This window comes from Rhincodon typus, chromosome 28 (genome assembly GCF_021869965.1).
Source record: "Rhincodon typus isolate 14 chromosome 28, sRhiTyp1.1, whole genome shotgun sequence".
Taxonomy (NCBI): Eukaryota; Metazoa; Chordata; class Chondrichthyes; order Orectolobiformes; family Rhincodontidae; genus Rhincodon; species Rhincodon typus.
In genome coordinates this window covers 15,127,953-15,139,741 of record NC_063359.1, presented here as the reverse complement: position 1 = coordinate 15,139,741, position 11,789 = coordinate 15,127,953, and the positions used below count along the sequence as shown (strand labels likewise).

General features: G+C 40.9%; 1 protein-coding gene across 1 annotated transcript in view; it reads left to right on the top strand.

Moving 5' to 3' along the window:
• The first annotated feature begins 1,703 nt into the window (after nucleotides 1–1,703).
• LOC109927299 (dual specificity testis-specific protein kinase 1-like) overlaps nucleotides 1,704–11,789 on the top strand; it is a 105,614-nt gene continuing 95,528 nt past the window's right edge. The window contains exon 1 of the mRNA XM_048613354.1: nucleotides 1,704–2,378. The gene's annotated coding sequence lies outside the window, so the exon portion shown is untranslated. The remainder of the gene's footprint in view (nucleotides 2,379–11,789) is intronic.

Below are 11,789 nucleotides of genomic sequence, written 5' to 3'. Positions count from 1 at the left end.
CTGACCCCCACTGAAGCCATGGAAATGGTTACCATTGATGACCCCACCTTTCACAGTAGCCTTTTCCCTCCAATACAAGGACCCCGAATGATTTACCACCTACTTCCACCAGGACTGACTCCGGTCTGCTCACACAGAACTATAGTGACATGGACCCCCTGACCCTGAATGCCCTAAGTGACTGACTGACCATGTCCAAGCCACTGGACAGAAATCGAATACTGCCTTTGACTGACTGTGGCAACGCTCCCTGATTGGCCACAGACCCCCTTGACTTGACTGAAGACAATTCCCCTTAGCCTTTGAGACTTGGCCATTTTGTTGAAGAACATTCAGTGAGCTTGCTGCGTAGGTTGCTGGCACATGTTGTAGGTATGGCATTAACACAGCACAGTGCCATAAAGGAAAATGTCCACCTTTTTGACTGATCACTTCCTGCAACCATGACAAGTTGTTTGGCTTTGCATTTGTGCTAAAAGACAAGGCAATGCCTGACGAATTTTGTGAGAGATAATGCATAAAAAGCAAGACAAGGCAGGGATGCTGTGCATTCACGTAGATGCTAAATGAATGAGTGCTAAGCAAAAAAAGCTAAAAGCCCTGAGATGTACCCTGTACAATGTACGAGATGGGTGTCTGTCCCTGGTGCAAAGCAGTCTGCTAGCAGCATTGCACTGGTGTTGCTGAGCTCCAAACTGTGATATTGAAATAGCGAACTGTATTCTAAGTGAGTGAGAGATATGCCATGATTTGTTTGTCTGATACCAACGTCTGTGGATTGGGGGGGAAGGTTGCAGACAGTTGCTGTGCATGGTGCACGTGTTGGGATGTGAGGGAATGTCGGCCAAGATGCAGACCCAGAGGAACAAGTGCTCCCAGGGACCCAATCTAGCTTTCATATTGGGAATTGTTGCTGTCTAGTTTCACTCCACCATCTGGGAAAATTGCAGCTTAGTACAAATGAGGTAAAATTAAGTAATAATGAGATGATAAAGCATGCAAAAAAGCCTTTTTGCCATCACTGGTGACATTCACATCTTGCTTTGAAAACCTTAAGTCAAAAATTAGACTTAATTTGGGGACACTGAGAATCCCATTTTCCTGATCTCTACATTGTCCATGTTATTCAGGTGTTGAGCATATTCTGCCCTTTAACTGTGCTTCTCGCTCCATAAATACTACCAGAACTGCTGAGTTTCTCCAGCACTTTCTGCTTTATTTTCGGTTATATTTTCTGATTTTGAATGAAGGATCATTATTGGCTGTGACCCTGAGGATAGCATCCTGTTCCTCAGACATAAGATCTTTTACGCACTCCCAATGCCCCAGCTTAAAATAGCTAAATCATGGTGCTTCATGGAGTGCAGCACCTTCTGGGTACTGTACCAAGTATTAGCCTTGATTTGAGTTTCCTTGAGGGGGGCGCAACTTGATGCTGGACCCTTCTGACTCAGAGTTCAGATTGCTAAGGACTGAGGCACAATTAGAGAAGATACGGAGGTGCCGGTGTTGGACTGGGGTAGACAAGGTCAGAAATCACACAACACCAGGTTATAGTCCAACAGATGTATTTGAAAAAACAAGCTTTAGGAGCTTCACTCCTTCTTCAGGTGTTACTGCAGTTAGAGAAGGATAGAGACCTAGGGCTGTTGGAGAGTTTCAAGGCTGGAGGAGGTGAGAGATAGTGAGGAGACAAGAATGTTTGGGGAGGGTTTACTGAACTGAGCCACTGTCTACAAGATTGAGGGATGAAAGGGGCAATGTTAGGGTGGCAGTTAAGAAAGTGAGAATTATAACATGAACTCATGATTGTAGAGGGTCGAGAACAAAATCAAAATAGCTTGTCCCATTGATGTTTGTATTTTCAGGCTGCTCTTTCCTCTGCCAGCTTAGATTTCATTTCTCGATTGGGTTTTGAGACTACCAGCAATAAACAAACACGCACTGTGTCTGCTGGATCTCTCTGTTGAATGGCTGTGTAAAAGCACAGCCCCGACGCTGTGGGTGACATGCGCTGAATCCTGTGATCTGACCGTGTTACTTGTGAACGGCCCGGCGGAGCTCAGCTGGAGTTTCTAGGACAACCTGGGAGAGCGGAGCCCGGGGAAATGCGGCTCCGGCATCACCACTAGCAGACCGTGGGCAGCAACCAGGGCCAAGTCCGTCTCTGGGAATAAAGCCGCCCGTGTGCTCGGATCGCTAGCCATGCCATCGGTTATGCTCCCACTCCAAAACACCTTGCGGCTGTGGACCTGAACCGGGAGGAGATTCCCCACCGTGTTTGAAACCGAGACCGAACTCAACTTGAAACGGAGGAGACAGGAGAGAGTCCGGCTATAGTGACTGAACCTTCTGGGTCTTTCCTCTTGCCATCTGGGGTAGGTTGGGAACCCGGCTTTCGATCTGGGTCCCAAACTTTCTTGTGCTACTGTGTTTGTTCCGTCACCTCCAGTCGTAGAATTGGGTAGACATAAATGTATCACATCGTTAAAACTGTTTACAACCAAATGTATTTTTTACACTACAGTAATGGTAAGGTCTGATGATGATCAGGAATAGTAGTCATAGTGCATTGTTAACGGTGAGAGCTCAGAAACAGGTGCCGAAACTCATCGGAGTCAGGTCTGCGCTTAAAGTTAAGAGCGCTATATAAATGCAAATTTGCCTTTGTGTAAATTGCACGATCAAATTGGCATCCGTAATGCCTTCAGTACAATGAGTGTTCTGCTGGGTGAATGCACGAGCGCCAGGACTGTAGACTGGAAAACAAAAAACGACTGCGAAATTCTTTCTCTACAGATTAGTAGAGAACATTTTACTGGAACGGTGATATTACAAAGTGCCCTTTTCCACAACGTGAAGGAGACTAGTCTCGGTGATTTGCATACCCAGAGCGTCAGCGGGGCGAGGTTACTAGTTGTAAATACATGAGTAACATCTGGTTAATTTTTCACAATAATAGCCTTTGCTAACATGCACAATATAGGTCTATGTCTGGCCTGATATGATATTAGACACCTTTTGCTCCCGTACATAGTGACAAATTCCACTTCAAATCTGTGACAGGTTGTTGGGGAATTATCCGGCTGATCTGCTGAAAAAAAAACTTCATCTCTCATTTGTTATCTTTAGATTTCACTATTCAACCTATTCCACACTCGGTAGATTTAAGATCATCAAAAGGTAGCTGCCCATCTCCTAATTCACACCAAGACCTAGTAACCCATCATCCCTGTGCTTGCAAGGTGTATTGACGCAAATTTGAGCAAAGCCTTGATTTTAAAATCCTCATCCTTGATTTCAAGTCCACCTCCCCTCTTTAACTTTACAATCTCCAGTCCTACAATACTATAAACCTCTGGTCTCTCCATTTCCAGTTCTTTCCTGATTTGCAGTTTGAATCTTCACTAAGGCTGGCCACAATGCAGCCTCAGAGGACCTGTGTTATGGAATTCCTTCTCCCAATATCTCTGGTTCTCTACTTCTGTTTCCTACTTTAAAATGCTTCGTTAAAACCTACATCTGTGACCAAGCTCTCTGAATACATTATTATGTGGCTGGTGTCAACTTTTGTTTGGCAATATTCCTGTGAAGCAACTTTGAATGTTTTGCAATGTTAAGGCTATTAAATTAATGCAAGTTGTTAGTGATAGTTCGAAGTCAAGGCAACACAGAAGCACAGACATAACTATGACACAGTTACTGTTATGATCCCTACTGCTGTTATTATTGAACAAGTCAAATCCCAGACTGAAATCTGGCTTGATAGTTTTTATTGGTTTAAAATGAGATTATCTTTCACTGAAGCAAGTTTAACAATTAAACATAAGTTTATGATGCTAAAGAAATGAAGATAAAATACAATGAACCAATATATTTTCTTATAATGAAGTTTAAAGGTTTCAAAACACAGTAAAAATTCCTATTAATCCAAAAGACTTTCCTTTGCAGTACTCAAACCAGAGAGAACTCCCTTCTTTTTCACACCTATATAAATCTTAATTTAATGCAGCTGTAATAACTTAAGAAAATCTGATCGCCTCTTCTTGGAGCTTTCATATAACTGAGCTTAGATTTTCTGCGCTTCAAATAACCTCTTTCAGGTTTTTAATCAAATAGTTCTGATCTGGAACAGTTAAATTAAACTACTCTCACTGATGTAATCTCTTTCTTACCAATCCCATAACAACATCCCACCTCCCCCCACTGCCTTGCTCAAAAGCAACTGGTTTACACATTCAACTTCAGCCAAGACATCTGGAACACTGCCCCAGACTGAAACAATAATGCTTTGTTTCTCAAGCTATGGGTGTTTTCCTAAGCCTGCCCAAAAATCCAGAATCTTCTACTTGAAAATTGAATGCATTTCAGTGCTTGCATTAGTTGCTCGTTACTTCTTCCAGTGTAAACAAATCCCCATTACACTCCAGGAAGTTACTCCTAAAACTATGTTTTGAAAGAAATCACCACAGTTATAGAAATAATTGAGTTAATTATTAAACCCCATCAAAATTAATGATATCTATATATATAAACCACAAACCTTACATCACACTACAAAGGAACAATATTAGTAAAACTGCACTTTTATCAGTTTGCAAATTCCAACATCCAATTCTAAAACTGATTTTTTTTTAAATTAGGGAAATGTATCCAGAAAATAATTCAATATTAACTTCAAATTCATGATTTGCATGTGTCAGATGCTAGTCTCACATGCTGTAAAGAAAACTATATACTACCATAATAGTGTACTTTGAGTACATTTTAAAAAGCACTTCTGCGATACCACTGTGTCATTGCTATTACCGATATACTGGTCTTAGGTCTCCTGGGAGATATTGCTGTACAGTAGCTCTAATTAGCATGGATCTCAAAGATACTTTTGCTTCCTAGTTTCTCCACTGTGAGCTGCTAATGTTTCCGTGTCAGTTTCATTCTGGTTCTTTACTAGTAGTCAGAGTGGAGACCTCAACTCTGTAAATCCAGAAAATGATTCAAATGCACAGCACAGAAGTGAAATCATTATCAATGACAGATGTGGGGCTTAGCAAAATAGTGTTGAGCTTACATTGTGCAGAGCAGCATTACTTCTAGGTACTGTGGAATCTATCCTAATCAAATATTCGGGTGGATTTCAGAGCACCGACAGCAATGAAAAATTTGTTCTCTGACTTGGTTGAAAGTTGAAACAGTTGTGTCTTAGTTTTGGGGTCAGCTTACCTTACCTGTTGTTGTATGCCAACAACATGAAAACCTCACTGCTGTCCTAAATGGACAGATTTGAGTGCTCAGCACACTCATGGCCAGAGAAATTGCGTGAAGTTTGGAGTTCAGCAGCAATAATGTAAGGTAAAGTCACCATAATCTTGCCAGACCATAAGGCTGCTCACTCATTAGACAGAGAAAACTGGTGGTGGCTTACCTTGAGAGTCACTATGCCTCAGGTAAGGTGAGAGGTTGAGAAGGAGAATCCTTCTTGGAAATCTGAGCTGGTGTGGGAACTGAAGGCACACTGTTGACATTACTCCATGTTGCCAGTGCTGAGGTATGACGACGTCAGTGAGGAAGTCATTTTGCAGCTTGATGCTAGTAAAATAGAATTTTGAACAATCATTTGGCAGCAAGGACAATCATATTCCAGGGTGCTAATGTAAATTGAGGAGATGATGGCCTAGTGGTACGATCACTAGAATGATAATCTGGAAACCCAGATAATATTTTCAGGGCCTGAAGTGGAATCCCATCATGACAGAAGGTGGAATTTAAATTCAATTCAACTAAAAGTCCAATAATGACCAAAAAACTACTGTCAATTGTCATAAAATCCCATGTGGTTCGCTGATCTCCTTAAGGGAAGTAAACTGCCAGCCTTACCTGGTCTGGTTAGATGTGACTCCAGAATCTTAGAATTGTGGCTAATTCTGCCCTCTGAAGTGGCCAAGCAAGCCAGTCAGTTGTACCCCAAGATATCTAGGAATGGACAGTAAATGCTGACACAGTCAGCAACGTCCACTTCTGATGAATGAACAAATTTTAAAAAAAAGCCAGCAATCCAGCCAACTGAGCTGGCCAACTTCCTTACATAAGAACATTAGAAATAGGAGTAGAGTAAACCATCCGGCCCATCAAGCCTGCTCCACCATTTCAATAAGATCATGGTTGATCTTTTTATAGGCTCAGCTCCACTTATCTGACTGCTCACCATAACTTTAATTCTCTTACTGTTCAAAAATCTATCTATCTTTGCCTGAAAAACATTCAACGAGGTAGCCTCAACTACTTCACTGGGCAGGGAATTCCACAGATTCGCAACCATTTGGGTGAAGAAGTTCCTCCTCAACTCAGTCCTCATTTTGAGGCTATGCCCCCTAGTTCTAGTTTCACCCACCAGTGGAAACACACCTCCATGTTTCTATCTTTACTCATCCCTTCATAATTTTATATATTTCTATAAGATGCCCCCTCTTTCTTCTAAATTCCATTGAGTATAGTCCTAGTCTACTCAATCTGTCCTCATAAGCCAATCCTCTCAACTCCAGAAACAACATAGTGAACCTCCAGTGCACCTCATCCTGTGCGAGTACATCCTTTCTCAAGTAAGGAGACCACAACTGCAGACAGTACTCCAAGTGTGGCCTCACCAGTAGCCTACACAACTGCAGCAGAACCTCCCTATTTTTAAACTATATCCCGCTCGCAATGAAGGGCAATATTCCATTTGCCTTCTTAATCATCTGCTGCACCTGCAAACCAACTTTTCGTGATTCATGCTCAAGGACACCCAGGTCCCTCTGCACAGCAGCGTGCTAAATTTTTTCACCATTTAAATAATAGTCTATTTTGTCATTATTCTTACCAAAATGGATAGCCCTGCATCATTTTAAGTAGGTAGCCAATGGCATTGTGCCTTGAATGCTTATAAACAATCTCTTGAGATGGTAATTGGTGCAGCCAAAGCATTCGTACTGCATCATTTATATTATTATATTTATATTCATATTTAAGGGTGGATATTCTTGACATGGAGGAAGTGCAATGAATATTCATCAGACTGATTCCTTGGAAGGTACTTTGAGGAGAGTTTAAGGAAATTAGGCTTGCTTTCTCTAGAGTGAAAAGGAATGAGAGTTGATCTCATTGAAGCATCGGAAATTTTTGGAGAACTCTACAGGGTACATTGGAAAAAGCATTCTTCCTGCCCGCACTTTGCAGCATTGAGTTCTGATTCTGGAAGTCGCTGCTGCCTTGGATGTTGGAGGTAGTGCAGAGGAAAAGCAATTTAGGTGGAATGCTGCTATGGAAACTCAGTCATTCAGTGTATTGAAGTCAGAGATCATTATTGAGATATGGAGATAATACGGAAAAATGGCCTTGATATAGAAGATCATCCATGGTCTAGTTGAATATTGGAGCAGACAAATCAGGCCTAAATAGCCTACTCCTGCTCCTGTTTCCTATTTTACTATGTCACAATGCTGCAGCCAAAGCAACCTAATGATGATAGTGTGATACAGCATAGCATAATGGTAACCCTAACTAGGCTAGAACTGTCAATCCACGCCTATTACTTTCTTATTGTTTCATTATCCCTGATGCAACAATCAATTGTGCTGTTTGAGTATTTTAGGAATTGCATTGCCAGTGAATTCGACATGCAGCCAATTATTTACATTCTTCACAAAAAGGTATGTCTACAAAGGAAAGTTCTTAAAATGTTGGGCGTTGTAAAACAGGTTTTTTTGTAAAAAGTGAGACTGCTTATAATTTGCACATATTGGTTTATGATCGCCAAATATTACTTGACTTGTGTAAGCAAAGTGCTGTGTGAAACATTAACATTGCTGTGTCTGAAGTGAAATTGTTGGTGGAACTGAAATTACTTTTTAATAGATTTCTATTGTGGTCATCACTCATTTAGCCTTGCTAATATAGAACTTGACAGGCAGGCTGGGGTATTGAGAATTGAAGGAAAATTGAATTATAAATACATTTTAGAACAACATTCCATTATGGGTACAATAGGAACCCTAGCCCTTTCTATGCGGTGTGAATATGCATTGGAAGCTGTAAATTCTGAGATAAAGAGTGGAAAGAACCTTCATTTTTCTGAATTACTTCGTAGAAAACTATTGAAAAATGGACATCGTCAATACAAAGTATCTCCACTTTTTGAAGTTCCAGGAGAAAGATGTTTGTAAATGGGCCTCTTAGAATTCTCGACTGCTGACATTACCTACTCCATTACAAAGACAACACTGTGTTCTGGGTAACAGCCCTCGTATTCAGCAATACCAAACAAAAGAGATGTGAGAGAGGGAAGGGGGGGCGAAGAAACTGCTGCAGACGAGCTCACTGATGATATGCAGGAACAGTTCCAAGACAAGAATTTTGAGCTGTTGAAGAGTCGGGATTTACAGCTATGTTAAACGTCGTAGCAGGCTTTCTGCTGAGTTTAGAGCAGAAAGTTAATTACAGACTGGACAAGACAACTGAGTATTAATTAACTTTTATATTCCCACAGCATCATAACACCTTCTAGATTATTCACTTTAATCTTTAATACATGGTCATGAAAATATTCCTCGTGGAGTTTTAATGTCAGATGTCTTGTGCTAAAGGTAACAAACATACCAGTCATTGTAAGTGCATTTTCAGTAATACCATGGTGATTACAATAGCTGTCGCTGTCGTGGTGATTAAATAGGCCAAACTCTCACGTTTTCTTTTAGGTACTAAGTTAGGGAGCCAACTGAGTGGCGATTACTTCTTTGATGGTTTAATGAGTGAACAGCTTGGATGAGGAATATTACTGAGCCATGGAAACTAGAAATCATTTTAAAACTCCAAACAGGCCTGAGTTCGCCGAGCTCTGTGAAGGTTGTAGTGGATTCATCACAACCGGTAACAGAATCTCGAATCTCAGGCTAGAATGTAGCAAAAAAAAATCACACTTTCCCACAGAGTGTGGGGGAATGATTTAAGTGTATCTTAAAGTGAGGGAAGCATTAATTTTACAAGATCAAAAATCCGAACAAAACTGCCATAAGGAACACACTAAAAGACTTGATTGAGATAATGGAAAGTGGTCCCCACCTCCCACAACCTCTATCAGCCTCCTTGTGAAGCTGAGCATGAGTCACAACCTTTGAGAGACATGGGAGAAAATCAGGAGTGGATATTATGATATTCTCTGCAGGTGGAAAACTTTAGTTCACTTGGTTATCGTAATGTTTCCAGAAATGCACCACTGTGCAGTGAATGTTGAGCGTTTTGGTGAAATTTGTTAATTAAGCTGATTTTTCAGACTTCAAGGAGCAATTTTTCACCTACTGATATAAGTTATTTCCAAAGGTTGAAGCACTGGTGTGAATGCTGCTGAAATGATTCCTATGCCAATCTATTTCTGCAATTATCTGAAAAATAACAGGCACAGATTTTGCGGCAGTCAAAGGAAGTACGGGGGTGGCTGTAAGTGTAAGTGTAGTGTAAAATGATGGGACAATTAGAGGGAATAATCACAACAGGGGGAAAATTTAAGAAAGAATCAAAACGCATCACATCAATTAGAAACTTCAGTTGAGTGAAAGAACAGAGGATTAATGGTTAAAACACAAGGTGAACATCAGCTAGCAGCAAAACAGCATGACAAACTCTCCTTAATATCGGTACATTCAGACAATGAAGGCCATCAGTTTAACTGGGACAAGGTAACCATAATAGCCCAAACCAAACATAGACACGCACAGGAATTCCTAGAAGCATGGTTCTCCACTCATACTTCAATCAACAAACATATAGAATTGGACCCCATATACAAACCCATACAGATCAAAACTGGAAATGACAGTACTCACCATAACGGACCAGACAGTATAAATTCCAAGCAGAGTTGATTAACATCGCTTTATCAGAGGTTCCACTGATGATGTTACCTAGCTTGGTGATGAAACGTCTGAACAAAAACAAGCCAGTTTGGCGAGCAAGTCAACAGCTTCATCCACAACCCGAGCTACAGATCTTTGCCAAAACTTTTTGAATCCATTTATTTATAACAACAAGTCCGTGCTGGGATGTGACATATTAAATGTGCTAAATGACCTTAAGATCATATGATGGAGGAGCAGATGTAGACCATTTGGCTCATCATGTCTGCTTTGCCATTCAATGGGATTAAGGCTGAACTGATAATTCTCAACTCCACTTTCTCGCTTTATGATTAAAAATCTCAGCCTTGAATTTACTTGATTACCCAGCCCCAAAGGCCCTCTGCAGTAAAAATTCCAGAGATTCTCTATTCTCTGAGAGCAAAAATAAAATCCTCCTCATCTTTGTCTTAACTGGGCGACCCCTTACTCTGAGATTATGCCCTTGGGTCCTAGACCCTCTCACAACAGGAAGCAAACTCTCCACATTTACCCTGTCAAGACTCCTAATGTTCTTATATTTTTCAATAAGGTCTATTTTCATTCTTCCAATGAGTACAGCCCAACCTATTCAACCTTTTCTCTTCAGAAAATCCCTCCAAAACTGGGATCAACCTAGGAAACCATCACTGTTCTGCCTTCAATCCAATGTACTTTTCCTCAGGTATAGGGACCAAAATTGTTTACAGTATTCTGGGTGCCTTGTATAGTTCAGTAAGACCTCCTTATTTTTATACACCATTCTCTATGAAATAAAGGCCAATCTTCAATTTGCCTTCTCTATTACCAGCTGAAGTTATATGCTGATTTATTGTGATTTGTGTAGAAACAACCCCAAATCCCTGTGTTGCAGCATTCTGTAGTCTTTTTCCACTTAAATAATATTCAGCTCCCCTGTTCCAGCTTGATGTGAAGTTGGGTAGAGTATTTGTGGATTGGAAAGCAGGATGTTAGAATTTAGTGTTTGTAAAATATTGGTGTTTGTAAAATGCTGGGGGAAAGCAGTGCACGGTCCCTTTAAAAGATGATATGCTATTTCTATGTTTAGACATTCAAAAAGGATGTCTGTGGGCAGCAACTTGTGGGTTTGCAGGTGCACAGAGCTCCTAAATTGAAACAATTGCATCAAAAGCCTGTACAGTCAGCAGGACAAGCAGCAGTTTCGTTTTGTTATCAAGGCAACAAGTTTTGAATTTAGTCAATTAATTTGAACCTGGTACCCAGATACCGAAAAACAATTAAATTTAAATCTGATGGATTTGACAACATAGGACCAGTCCTATTGTAAGGAATATTGATATGTCATCAAGGGTATAACAGAAGGGGCAGTTGGGCAAAGACAGGAGAGCACTCTCAAGAGAGCCATCTGCTCTCAGGAGAGAATCGCTAGCTCTCACAGACTTCTCTAAGCTTTAAAGAAAGTGCCATCTAAATCAAAGGTACCTACAGCACAACTAGTTAATATTCCTAATAAAAACCAAAAGAACTGCGGATGCTGTAAATCAGGAACAAAAACAAAGTTGCTGGAAAAGCTCAGCAGGCCTGGCAGCATCTGTGGAGGAGAAAACAGAGTTAACGTTTCGGGTCCGTTGACCCTTCCTCAGACTATTCCTGACAGAAGAATTCAACAGAGAAGGCGTTCCTGACAGAGCATTCAGTGGAGAAGGCACAGAACATTCCGGAAGACATGTAACCTGACTGTAATTTTGAGACAACAAGGTGCAGAGCTGGATGAACACAGCAGGCCAAGCAGCATCATAGGAGCAGAAAGGCTGACGTTTTGGGCATTTCTGATGAAGGGTCTAGGCCTGAAACATCAGCCTTTCTGCTCCTATGATGCTGCTTGGCCTGCTGTGTTCATCC